Below are 11,743 nucleotides of genomic sequence, written 5' to 3'. Positions count from 1 at the left end.
GATAATAGCTCTGGCCAACCTGTATCTCCAATTTACCTAGGTTCAAGAAGGTGCGAGGAATCCGTGGTGTTTCACCGTCAATAATTTTGCAGATGAAGAATATGCCTTTTGTATGGAGTATGACAAGGCTTGTTTAAAGTATTTTCCAGTTGGTACAGAAGTCGGGGAGAGCAGCACCCTCCATCTGCTAGGATAGGCGCGAGAGGCTGAGTGCTCTCAAGAAGGTGTCTGGCTTTCGCAGGGCTCACTGTGAGTCTGCACACAGGACTGACGAGGACGGTTAAAGGTTTTGTTCTAAGGGTGGCGTATTGGAAGAATGTGGCGCACCTTGTAATCCTGGGAAGAGGACAGATCTCGAGTCCACTGTGGAGTTACTTCGTGAGAGTGGTGGTGATCTGCAGCATCCGGCTAATGAGATGTCTGTCCTTTATTAAGTTGTGGGTGTGGTTTCTGTGACTTTGTCCTAGTGGCTGGGATTTCCAAGGAGTGGGATTTTTATGTCGGAGTGGGCAAGTCCTGTTCTGCTGCTGAGAAGCGTGCCTCTAGCGGTTGGAGTGTGTATTACAAGTCCATAGGTAAATGGGGTGGTTACCGGGGTTGGCAGGCTATTGTTATTGATGATTTTTATGGGTGGATTCCATAGGATGAGATGTTAGATCTTAAGGATAGGGATCCTCATTAAGTGCCCATAAAGAGTGCTTTTTCTGAGTTTAATAGTAGATATATTTTTATTACTTCTAATAGCCCTCCTTGTACTTGGTATTCCAATGAGCAGTGCATTACAATGTTGTCTGCATTGTATCCGTGTGTTGATGAGGATTTGAGAATGGAAAATGTTGGCAATGCCTCCACATATGGTACACTGGAACATCCAAATAATAAAATTTTATTTCTGACAACAAAATAGGAAGTATCCTCCTGTGATTCTTAGTTTAAACCAGGGGAGGGGGCCCTCTTTTGGTACTGGTAATGAGTACCATAGTCCTTCCTAGGGAACATTATCAGATTCTATTGGGAACTTGGTCTTTGTTGTTGTGGAAGAATCAGGAGTCGACAAATTATTTGTCTCCTTTTTCATTTTCTATGAACATTTCCACAATATTTGGTTTCACACCTCTACCACTGTGAAATCACCCCAAATTTGGCACCAGCTCACCCTTCTATGCAGAGGGCATGTTTGAACCAAGAGAAAAAAAACAGCTTCTGGGTGACTGGGAGACTCTAGGATCAGAATGCCGTTGGTAGGCAGTTACCGTGACCCTAAATTCTGAACAAGCTCCTGATACCCAGACTAAATAGATTTCAGATTTAGAAACTTCAGATAGAAATTTTGTGTCCATGATGACAACTGAAGAACATGTGTAATCCCTAAACCTAACGCTAACCCCTAACTTTAACCCTAAAACCTAACGTGACCCTAAACACCAAACTGAAACCCTGAATCCCAAACCTGAAATTGAACCCCACACCTGGACTCTGAACCAAGCCCTGAATCCAAGCCCTGAACCACAAACCCAAACCCTGAACCCGAACTCTGAGTCATGAGCCCTGAACCCAAACCCCAGCAAGAACCCAAACCCCAAATTTGACCTTGAACTTTATCCCCAAGCCCTAAGTCTTAAACCCTAAATCATAAGCCTAAAGCCCTAAACTCTAACTCTAACCAGTACCCTCACCCTCATCCAAAACCCTCACCCTCACCCTGATCCTAAACCCAAACCCTGATCTAGAACCCTGCCCCAAACTTGACCCTGAACCCAGACCCGAACCCTTAACCACACTTTGTTTATGCATTCACCACTGATGGACATTTGCATGGTTTCTACCTTTTGATTATTGTGAACATTGTTCGGGTTGCAGGCTAGGGTTAGGGTCCTGGGTTAGGGTCAGGACCAGGCTTGAGATCAAGTTTGGGTCAGAATCATGTTCAGTCAGGGCCAGGGTCATGTTCAGTGGCACTGTTTGGGTCAGGGACTGTTGTCATTCCATATTGTTTCCAATTAATTGTTCCTTAGCTATTTTTGGAGAAGTTTGGGGGATATTGGGCTCCATTCAGCTTGAATTTTCAGAATTTAATGGCTTTAGCTGGACCCAGGGAGCGAGCAGGTGCTTCCACTGAACGCTGAGCTCACCTTGTCCTGCGCTGCCTCCGCCGCCTGCAGAGGGCGCACGACCCCAGCTCCCGCCCGGAGCCCGGCCTGCGCAGCCGCGGGGACAGGAGCCGGACCTCAGGACCTGATGTGGAGGATGTGGGGCCGCGTTCACGCTGACAGGAGCCGGGCCTCCTCAGGACTCGCTGTGGAAGCTTCGGGAGGACATGGGTCCGCGTCCATACCCACAGGACCCGCTGCAGAGGCTTCTAGAGGACGTGGGGCGGCGTCCACAAGGACAGGAGCCCGGCTTCCTCAGGACCCGCTCTGGAGGACGTGGGGCGGCGTCCACGCTGACAGGACCCGCTCTGGAGGACGTGGGGCCGCGTTCACGCTGACAGGAGCCGGGCCTCCTCGGGACTCGCTGTGGAAGCTTCTAGAGGACACGGGGCGGTGTCCACGCTGACAGGAGCCCGGCCTCCTCAGGACCCGCGGTGGGAGGAGAAGGTGAGGAGACGCCGTCTGAGCGGGGACTGCTGAGGGGCTCCGCGCCCACAGGACCCCGCGGAGGAAGGGCGGGTGCACAGCCCGGGGGGTTTCCGTGGCTCTGTGTGCGGCGCTGTGCGCGGGGCCGTCGGGCCTCCGCTCTCGGGACTCGGACCTGCTCCGGCGGCCCACGCGTCTGTGTTTATGCGCCCGGATTCGGTTCCGGGGGCTCCTCCGGCCGTCTGCGGTCAGGGGGCGGCCTCCCGCCGCTGTGTTCGTGCTCCCCCGGCCTCGGCCCTGCCGGGTCCTCCCCGCGTCCACACCCGCTTCGGGGTTGTTGCTTCGGTGTCTGTGAAGACCCCGCTGGAAGTTTGGTAGCGACGGCACTGACTGTGTAGACGGCTTTGGGCAGAGTAGGTATTTTCACAGTGTCGGTTCTTCCGTGAGCTCAGAGTGTCTGCCCGTCTCCGTGTGTCTCCTTCGATGCCTGTCATCAGTGTCTCACGTGTGTGTGTGTGTGTGTGTGTGTGTGTCAGAGGACAGGTCTGTCACCTGGTCAGTATTTCATGGAGAAGGTGGGGGAGAGTAGATATTTTCACAGTGTCCGCTCTTCCGTGAGCTCAGAGTGTCTGCCTGTCTCCGTGTGTCTCCCTCGATGCCTGTCATCAGTGTCTCACGTGTGTGTGTGTGTGTGTGTGTGTGTGTCAGAGGACAGGTCTGTCACCTGGTCAGTATTTCATGGAGAAGGTGGGGGAGAGTAGATATTTTCACAGTGTCCGCTCTTCCGTGAGCTCAGAGTGTCTGCCTGTCTCCGTGTGTCTCCCTCGATGCCTGTCATCAGTGTCTCACGTGTGTGTGTGTGTGTGTGTGTGTGTGTCAGAGGACAGGTCTGTCACCTGGTCAGTATTTCATGGAGAAGGTGGGGGAGAGTAGATATTTTCACAGTGTCCGCTCTTCCGTGAGCTCAGAGTGTCTGCCCGTCTCCGTGTGTCTCCCTCGATGCCTGTCATCAGTGTCTCACGTGTGTGTGTGTGTGTGTGTGTGTGTGTCAGAGAACAGGTCTGTCACTCAGTATTTCATGGAGAAGGTGGGGGAGAGTAGATATTTTCACAATGTCCACTCTTCCGTGAGCACAGAGTGTCTTCCCGTCTCCGTGTGTCTCCCTCGATGCCTGTCGTCAGGGTCTCACGTGTGTGTGTGTGTGTGTGTGTGTGTGTGTCAGAGGACAGGTCTGTCACCTGGTCAGTATTTCATGGAGAAGGTGGGGGAGAGTAGATATTTTCACAGTGTCCGCTCTTCCGTGAGCTCAGAGTGTCTGCCCGTCTCCGTGTGTCTCCCTCGATGCCTGTCGTCAGGGTGTCAGAGAACAGGTCCGTCACCTCCTTGGTTAAATGTATTCCAGGGTATGGTGTTCTTTCTGATGTAGGTGTAAATGACATTGTTCTCTGTACTTCTTTTTCTGAGTTTGTTATGAGCACATAGAAATACAATTGATTTTTGTATGTTGGTTTTGTTTCTCGCAAATTTATCGAATTTATTAGTTCTGTTAATCTTAAACTAAAACTGCCAGTTATTTTACCAGCAAAATGGGTTTATTTGGGAATAGCAGAGACTTGCAATCCGGGACAAGCCAGCTACGGCCACATCACAGGCAAGTGCAAGAAAGAAAGGAGAGAAACATTATTTCTGGGGAAGGTGGGGGAAGTTGGGAGGGTTGTTTTGAAGGAAAGTCCACTGGAGAAAAGCGGGGCTTCAGGTGATGGAGGGTTCTCACCTGCTGAGCTGCAGGGAGGGTGGATTTCTTGGAGGAGGTGAAACCTACATCTTCCCCTCTGGGGCCTGTGACTGATGAGTCTCTCCTGTGGGGGGTTCTAAGGTTGGGTCTGTAACTGACAGTTGTTCCTGTAACCGACCCTGAGTGGCAGGCTCTCCCCTCCAGCCTCCCCTTCTGGCGTCCCCAGTCCACTTTCCTGAGGATTGCCTTCATGCATTTTCACAGTTCTAACCAGTTTTTGGTGGAGCACTGTGGAAAATTGGAATTCCAGATCCTACTGCTTCTACTGCACCCAAGACACAGGGACCACCGACCTAATCCTCCCACGAGTCTCTTGCTACCATGTGGCCTCCTACAAGGGCGAGTGGCTTCTCCATGGTGGGTGAACTGGATCTCGGAAGGCTTGGCCTCCATCCTGGAGTTTGATGTCGTCTCTGCTTCTGTGACCTGGTGCTGACATGGTTGTTTGGGAAGAGTAATTGACTCTGTAGAGATTTCAAAGTATGGTAAACGTGTCACAGCAGCACAAATACACTTTATCTCCACACTCAGACCCCCCAGCTGTCGTCTCCTTACCACATTTACCACTTCACACGGGGTGATTCAGTGCGTTTTACCCCAAACAGGGACACTCTCCTGCAGAAGCACCACGTAACCCTAAATGAGGAAATCATCTCGGTTTCCACATTATAACCCAGACCACAGACCCACTTCAACTGTCGCCACCTGCCCCACAGTCTGAAATGTCTTTCTCCATTCGGATTCAGTTTTCTTTTTCTGGAGCTGCTCCCGAGCCTTTCTGCTATTTGCACAACCCTGATGGATTGAAGGAGTACAGATGGCTCTAATCTGAGTGGTATTTTCTGTCTGGCTTCTGTCACTTGGGCTGTTTTCAGTGTCCATCCATGTTGTGACATGCATTAGTCCCTCATTCATTTTTTCATTGTGACTAAACATAAATAACATTTACCACCTAAAACATTTTAGGTACACAGTTCTCTGGCCTTAGCTGAGTTCCCACGGTTGTACATCATTCTCCAGAACTTTTTCATCCTCCCCGAGGGAGACTCTGTATGCATTAAACACCCAACTCCCCATGATTTCTCTGGAGAAGGGTCTATCCAAGTCCTTTGTCCATTTTAAAAATTGGGTTGTCTTTTTGTTGAGGAGTTATAAAAGCTCTTTATATATTCTGGACAACAGACTCTTACTAGATACATAATGTACAGATATTTCCTTCCTTCCGGGGGCTGTCTTTTCACATTCAGGTTAGTAACTTCTGATGTACCAAGATTTAAAAATTTTTTTAACATTTGTTTTAATAGTGAGGGAGAGAGTGTGCGAGTGGTCGGGGGCAGAGGGAGAGAGAGAGAGACTCTCAAGCAGGCCCTAGACTCAGCGTGGAGCCTGACATGGGGCTTGATCTCATGACCCTGAGATCATGATCTGAACCAAAATTAAGAGTCAGATGCTTAACTTATTGAGCCACCTGGACGCCCTGAAAATATTTTTAATTTTGAGGATATGATTTTATCTATTCTTTCTTTCTTTTCTTATGCTTTGGTGTCAGATCTAAAAACATTGCTAAATCCAAGGTTATGAAGATTTAGCCCCATTTATTTCTCATAGAGTTTATAATTTTACCTCTTCCATTTAAGCCTTTACTGATTTTGAGCTAATGTTTCTATGTGGTATGAGGTAAGGGTCCAGTTTCATTCCTCTGCACATGGATAACCAATTGTCTCCCAATGTAGTGTTGTCGACCCTTGTCAAAATTCAGTGGACCATAGATGAAGGGGTTTATTTCAGCTCTCAGTTCAATCCCACTGATCTGTATGCATACCTTGTTTTAAAAAAATTATTTTATTTATTTAAAAGAATTTTTAATTTAAACTCAATTAATTAACATACAATGTATTCTTTGTTTCAGGGTGTATGCATACCTTTATGACAATAGCACAACGTTTGACTTATTGTTGCTTTGTATTAAGATTTGAACTTTGGAAGTATGACCTTTCACCTTTGAATTTCTTTTTCAAGATTGTTCTGGCTATCTTGTGGTCCTTTGAAATTCCATATGACTGTTAGGATTAGCTTGTGCAATTCTTCCCAAAGGCCTTTGTGAATTTCCTTGGGAACACATTGAATTTCCACATCGCATTGTGTACTATTGCCATCTTATCAATAGTATGTCTTTTCATCACCATGGGGTGTCCTCAGAGTTATTTAAGTTTCCCTTTCTTTCAGCAATGTTTTGTAACTTTCGGTGGACAAGACTTGCACCTTGATTATATCTATCCGTAAGTATTTGGTCAATGTTGATGTTCCCTAAAATGGAATTGTTTTCTTGAATTCCTTTTTGGATGATTCATTGCTAGTGTATACAAATAAGAGATTTTTGTGTATTGATATTTTGCTCTGTAACTTTGCTGAATTAGGTAACTGGCTGTAATGATTTTTTGTTGATTTTTTGTTGATTCTTTTAAGAAGCTCTCTATATAAGATGATGTCATCTCTGGTCTCCAAATAGATCTAGTTCTACTGTTTCCTTTCACATATGGATGCCTTATTTCTTGCCTTATTGTTTTGGGTAGAACTTTCAGTACAATACTGAGCAATGAGTGAAAGCCAGAATGATGGACTTGTTCCATCAGTTCCATCTGTATGCATACCTTGTTTTAAAAAAATTATTTTATTTATTTAAAAGAATTTTTAATTTAAACTCAATTAATTAACATACAATGTATTCTTTGTTTCAGGGTGTATGCATACACCCTGAGTTCAGAGTAGGGCTGTTAGTCCTCAAAATTGAGCATGATGTTTGATTAGGGTTAGGGGTTAGCAGTTAGGGTTAAGGGTTAGGGGTTAGGGTTAGGGTCTCCCTGTCCTCTGCTGTATAGAGACCATTCTCCTCCGGTAACCAGATTGATCTTTTTAGAACATAACCTTTGAGCCTCTCTGCGATCTGCTCCCCACCTGTCTGTCCTCTCCAGCCTCACCTCTCCCACCGCAGCCCCCCTCTGTGGGCCACCCAGCTGTGTGGTTGTCCCACATGTGCCTTGGGCCTGACTCCAATCCTTTACATTCTCTGTGCCCTCTGCCAGGAGCACTCTTCTCTCCCCTTGCATCATGTCTGGCTTGTTCTCCCATTGGCTGGGCCTCTACTTGCCCCCTGGTGACCTGACTCATGTCTGCTGGGTGAGTGTGCTCGTCCCCTGTTTAAATGTAGTACCTGCCTTCCCTGTGTGAGCGATTTACTAACCTGCGAGGTATGGGGGCAGGCACAGGGAAGTAGTCTTAGTGCCTGTGTAAAAAAATCAGTCTCAGGGCGCCTGGGTGGCTCAGTCATTAAGCGTCTGCCTTCGGCTCAGGTCGTGATCCCAGGGGCCTGGGATCCAGCCCCGCTTCGAGGCCCCTGCTCAGTGGGGAGCCTGCTTCTCCCTCTCCCACTCCCCCTCCTTGTGTTCCCTCTCTAGCTGTCTCTTTCTCTGTCAAATAAAGTCTTTAAAAAAATCAGTCTCAGAGGGGCTCACAACCCTTGCTGACAATGGGGGAGCTGCTGTCCCCACAGTGAGGGGCAGGTAGTCCCCTCAAAGGGGGACCAGCCACGTGAGGTGGTTGGACAAGACTTCCAACTTCTTGGGGCCGGGGAGATGTAGACCTGGAACCAGAAGCTACACCCTTGGATTCAAGGCTGGGGTCTAAGCAAGCCCCCTTTTCTTCCAGGGGTCATCTTTCCCCTTCCCTGTCCATGGGCTGAACCTGATTCCTGATCTGGGGAGTTCGAGGGTGACCTCTCCTAGGAATACCAGTGGTTTACTGATGGACCTTGTCATCCAGAGGCCTAGTAGCCTTCAAGGGAGGACCCTATAGGGGGTGGAGACAGATCTGTTGGGGACCAGCGACAGCCCACTCAAGGTAAAGTGGGGCAGGTGGCCGGCCCTGCTGCTTCTACCGTCTATAGGGCATAGAAACAGGGGCTGTGTCCAAAGGTGCTCAACTCATGGCAGGTGGGGACAGAACCTGCAGGGGTTCAGCCAGGGGAGGGCACCTGCAGGGTTCCGGGAGCTCAGGACAGGGGAGTGTTCCTGGCTCCAGCATGCTGACAGTGGGGCTGCATGGGTTTCCAGCCTCCTAAGCCTCAGGCTCCGCTGTGTAAGATGGGGTGCTGATGGCCCCCATCTCTGGGAGCAGAGGGTAGGGAGGCCCTGCCGGCGGACTTGCTCAGGACAGGCCAGGGTGGCTGTTGCTTAAAGCAGCACAGGGCCTGTCCCCATGAAGAAGGTGCACACGTCCATGACCCCCAGCTCTGGGGTCCTGCCACCAGCCTCTGGCAGTGACCCTCTTCCTGCCCTGTCCCCTGCCCCTGTGGATACGGGGTCTTCCTGGAGGTGTTCCTGCAGAATCACTTCATGGTGGACACAGGGTCATCTACTATGTCTTCACCAACCAGCTAGTTGCTGTGTCCCGTGTGCCCCTCCAGGAGCACTGAAGGGTGGTGGTTCTTGAGGTCCGCGGTGCCCCACGCTGGCAGGATGTGTCCATGCAGCACATGGCGACGATGAGCCGCTTCTGTGAGGAGCGCTTCCTCCATGAGGTGGATGACATGGTGTGCGGGGTTGTGGACATGAAGTTCTGTGACCACGTGGGCATGGAGATCCTGTCCCCCCTCTTTGGCACCCTGCACCCCGGTTTCTACTGGGTGGCCTGTGAGGACTTAAGCTATGAGCGCTGGCCCCAGTCCCAGGCCCACATCCCCAAGGACCAGGGTGACTTTTACTACATGGGGGCCTTTTTTGGGGTGTTGTGGTGGAGGTTCACCGACTGACCTCAACCTGTCACCAGGTGATGGTGGTCAACTGGGCCAATGGGATCGAGGCCATGTGGTACGATAAGAGCCACCTGAACAGGTACCTGCTGGACCACAAGCCCACCAAGGTGCTGTCCCTGGAGGACCTGCGGGACCCGCAGCTGCTGGGCTGGCCCCGGGTCATGAAGAAGCTGAGATTTGGGCCATGCCCAAGAATCACCAGGACACCCGGAACTCATGAGGGGCTGTCCCCGTCTCCATCGGGGTGTGCTGACTTCAGCGGAGCCATCAGAGCAGGTTCCTACTTTTGTCCCCTCGAGGGAGGCTGTGGAGTCCAGCACTGTCTGCACGGGCACGACACGTCCAGCGCCCCAGCCGCACCTGCTCACAGGAGGCCTGCCTGGGGATACAACGTCCTCTCTTTGTGTTCACTACATTTTCATCACTTCTGGGTCATTTGCAGCTGTGAACGGCTCCAGTTTTATGTCAGATGTTTTTCTGTGTCAATGCTGAGCAACCATTTTTAAAAAGAACAATTGAGGGAAAAGGTTTTCTCCCTGGTTCTAAACAGACACCACCTGGTGGGGCTGGGAGCAGCCCTGTAGCAGCCATGGAGCCAGAACGGGTCCTGGCTGGGTCTTCCCTCCCAGTCCTTTGCACCTTGCGATGGCCATGGGGCTTCAGGGTCAGGGTTGCACCGAGCCACCTCTCAGAACCCTAGTGCCCTCACCGCCAGAGGCCTTCCTTGGCCGTGACCGCTAGCTCAGCCTCCAGGAGCATGGAGCCCTCTGGGTTATTTCCATTTCCCGCGTGGATTTATTTTTTATTTATTAATTTTATTTAATTTTTTAAATTTAAATTCATTAGCCAACATATAGTACATCAGTAGATTTTGATGTAGTGTTCAGTGATTCATTAGTTGCCTATAACGCCCAGTGCTCATCACAACATGTGCCCTCCTTAATACCCATCACCCCGTTACCCCACCCCCCCACCCTCCTCCCTTCTGTAACCCTTGGTTTGTTTACCGGAGTCCAGAGTCTCTCATGGTTTGTCTCCCTCTCTGATTTCTTCCTGTTCAGTTTTCCCTCCCTTCCCCTGTAGTCCTCTGTGCTATTCCTGACATTCCACATATGAGTGAAACTATATGATAATTGTCTTTCTCTGATTTATTTATGTCACTTAGCATAATCCCCTCCAGTTCCATCTATGTCAATGTAAATGGTAGGTATTCATCCTTTCTGACAGCTGAGTAATATTCCATTGTACATATATACCACATCTTCTTTATCCATTCGTCTGTTCAAGGGCATCTCGGCTCCTTCCACAGTTTGGCTATTGTGGACATTGCTGCTATGAACATTGGGGGGCAGATGGCCCTTCTTTTCACTACATCTGTATCTTTGGGGTAAATACCCAGTAGTGCAATTGCTGGGTGGTAGGGTAGTTCTATTTGTAACGTCTTGAAGAACCTCCATACTGTTTTTCAGAGTGGCTCTACCAGCTTGCATTCCCACCAACAGTGTAAGAGGGTTCCCCTTTCTCCACATCCTCACCAACATTTGTTGTTTCCTGCCTTGTTGATTTTTGCCATTCTAAGTGGTGTAAGGTGGTATCTCAATGTGGTTTTAATTTATATTTCCCTGATGGCTAGTGATGTGGAGCATTTTTTCATTGTCTGTTAGCCATTTGTATGTCTTTGGAGAAGTGTCTGTTCATGTCTTCTGCCCATTTCTTGATTGGATTATTTGTTTTTTGGGTGTTGAGTTTGAGAAGTTCTTTATAGATCTTGGATGCCAGCCCTTTATCTGTAATGTCATTTGCAAATATCTTCTCCCATTGCATGGCTTGCCTCTTAGTTTTGTTGACTGTTTCCTTTGCTGTGCAGAAGCTTTTGATCATGATGAAGTCCCAAAGGTTCATTTTTGCTTTTGTTACCCTTGCCTTTGGAGACGTGTCTAGCAAGAAGTTGCTGCGGCTGAGGTCGAAGAGGTTGCTGCCTGTGTTCTCTTCTAGGATTTTGATGGATTCCTGTGTCACATTGAGGTCTTTCATCCAATTTGAGTTTACCTTTGTATATGGTGTAAGAGAATAGTCCAGTTTCATTCTTCTGCATGTGGCTGTCTAATTTTCCCAATACCATTTATTGAAGAGTCTGTCTTTTTTCCATTGGGTATTCTTTCCTGCTTTGTGGAAGATTAGTTGACCATAGAGTTGAGGGTCCATTTCTGGGGTCTCTAATCTGTTCCATTGATCTGTGTGTCTGTTTTGTGCCAGTACCATACTGTCTTTTTTTTTTTTTTAATTTTATTTATTTATTTGAGACAGAGAGAATGAGAGAGAGAGAGCACATGAGAGGGGTGAGGGTCATAGGGAGAAGCAGGCTCCCCGCCGAGCAGGGAGCCCGATGCGGGACTCGATCCAGGGACTCCAGGATCATGACCTGAGCCGAAGGCAGCCGCTTAACCAACTGAGCCACCCAGGCGCCCAATACCATACTGTCTTGATGATCACAGCTTTGTAATACAGCTTGAGGTCACCTGCTTTTGTTTTATTTTTAGTATTTTAGTGATTTTTAAATTA

General features: G+C 48.9%; 1 pseudogene; it reads left to right on the top strand.

Moving 5' to 3' along the window:
• The first annotated feature begins 8,717 nt into the window (after positions 1–8,717).
• Positions 8,718–9,401, top strand: LOC118526926 (histo-blood group ABO system transferase 2 pseudogene; annotated as a pseudogene).
• The last annotated feature ends 2,342 nt before the right edge of the window (positions 9,402–11,743 follow it).

The sequence above is a fragment of the Halichoerus grypus genome, chromosome 2 (genome assembly GCF_964656455.1).
Source record: "Halichoerus grypus chromosome 2, mHalGry1.hap1.1, whole genome shotgun sequence".
Classification (NCBI taxonomy): domain Eukaryota; kingdom Metazoa; phylum Chordata; class Mammalia; order Carnivora; family Phocidae; genus Halichoerus; species Halichoerus grypus.
Note: the sequence above shows the minus strand (reverse complement) of the source record. Positions and strands in the feature narration are given on the sequence as shown.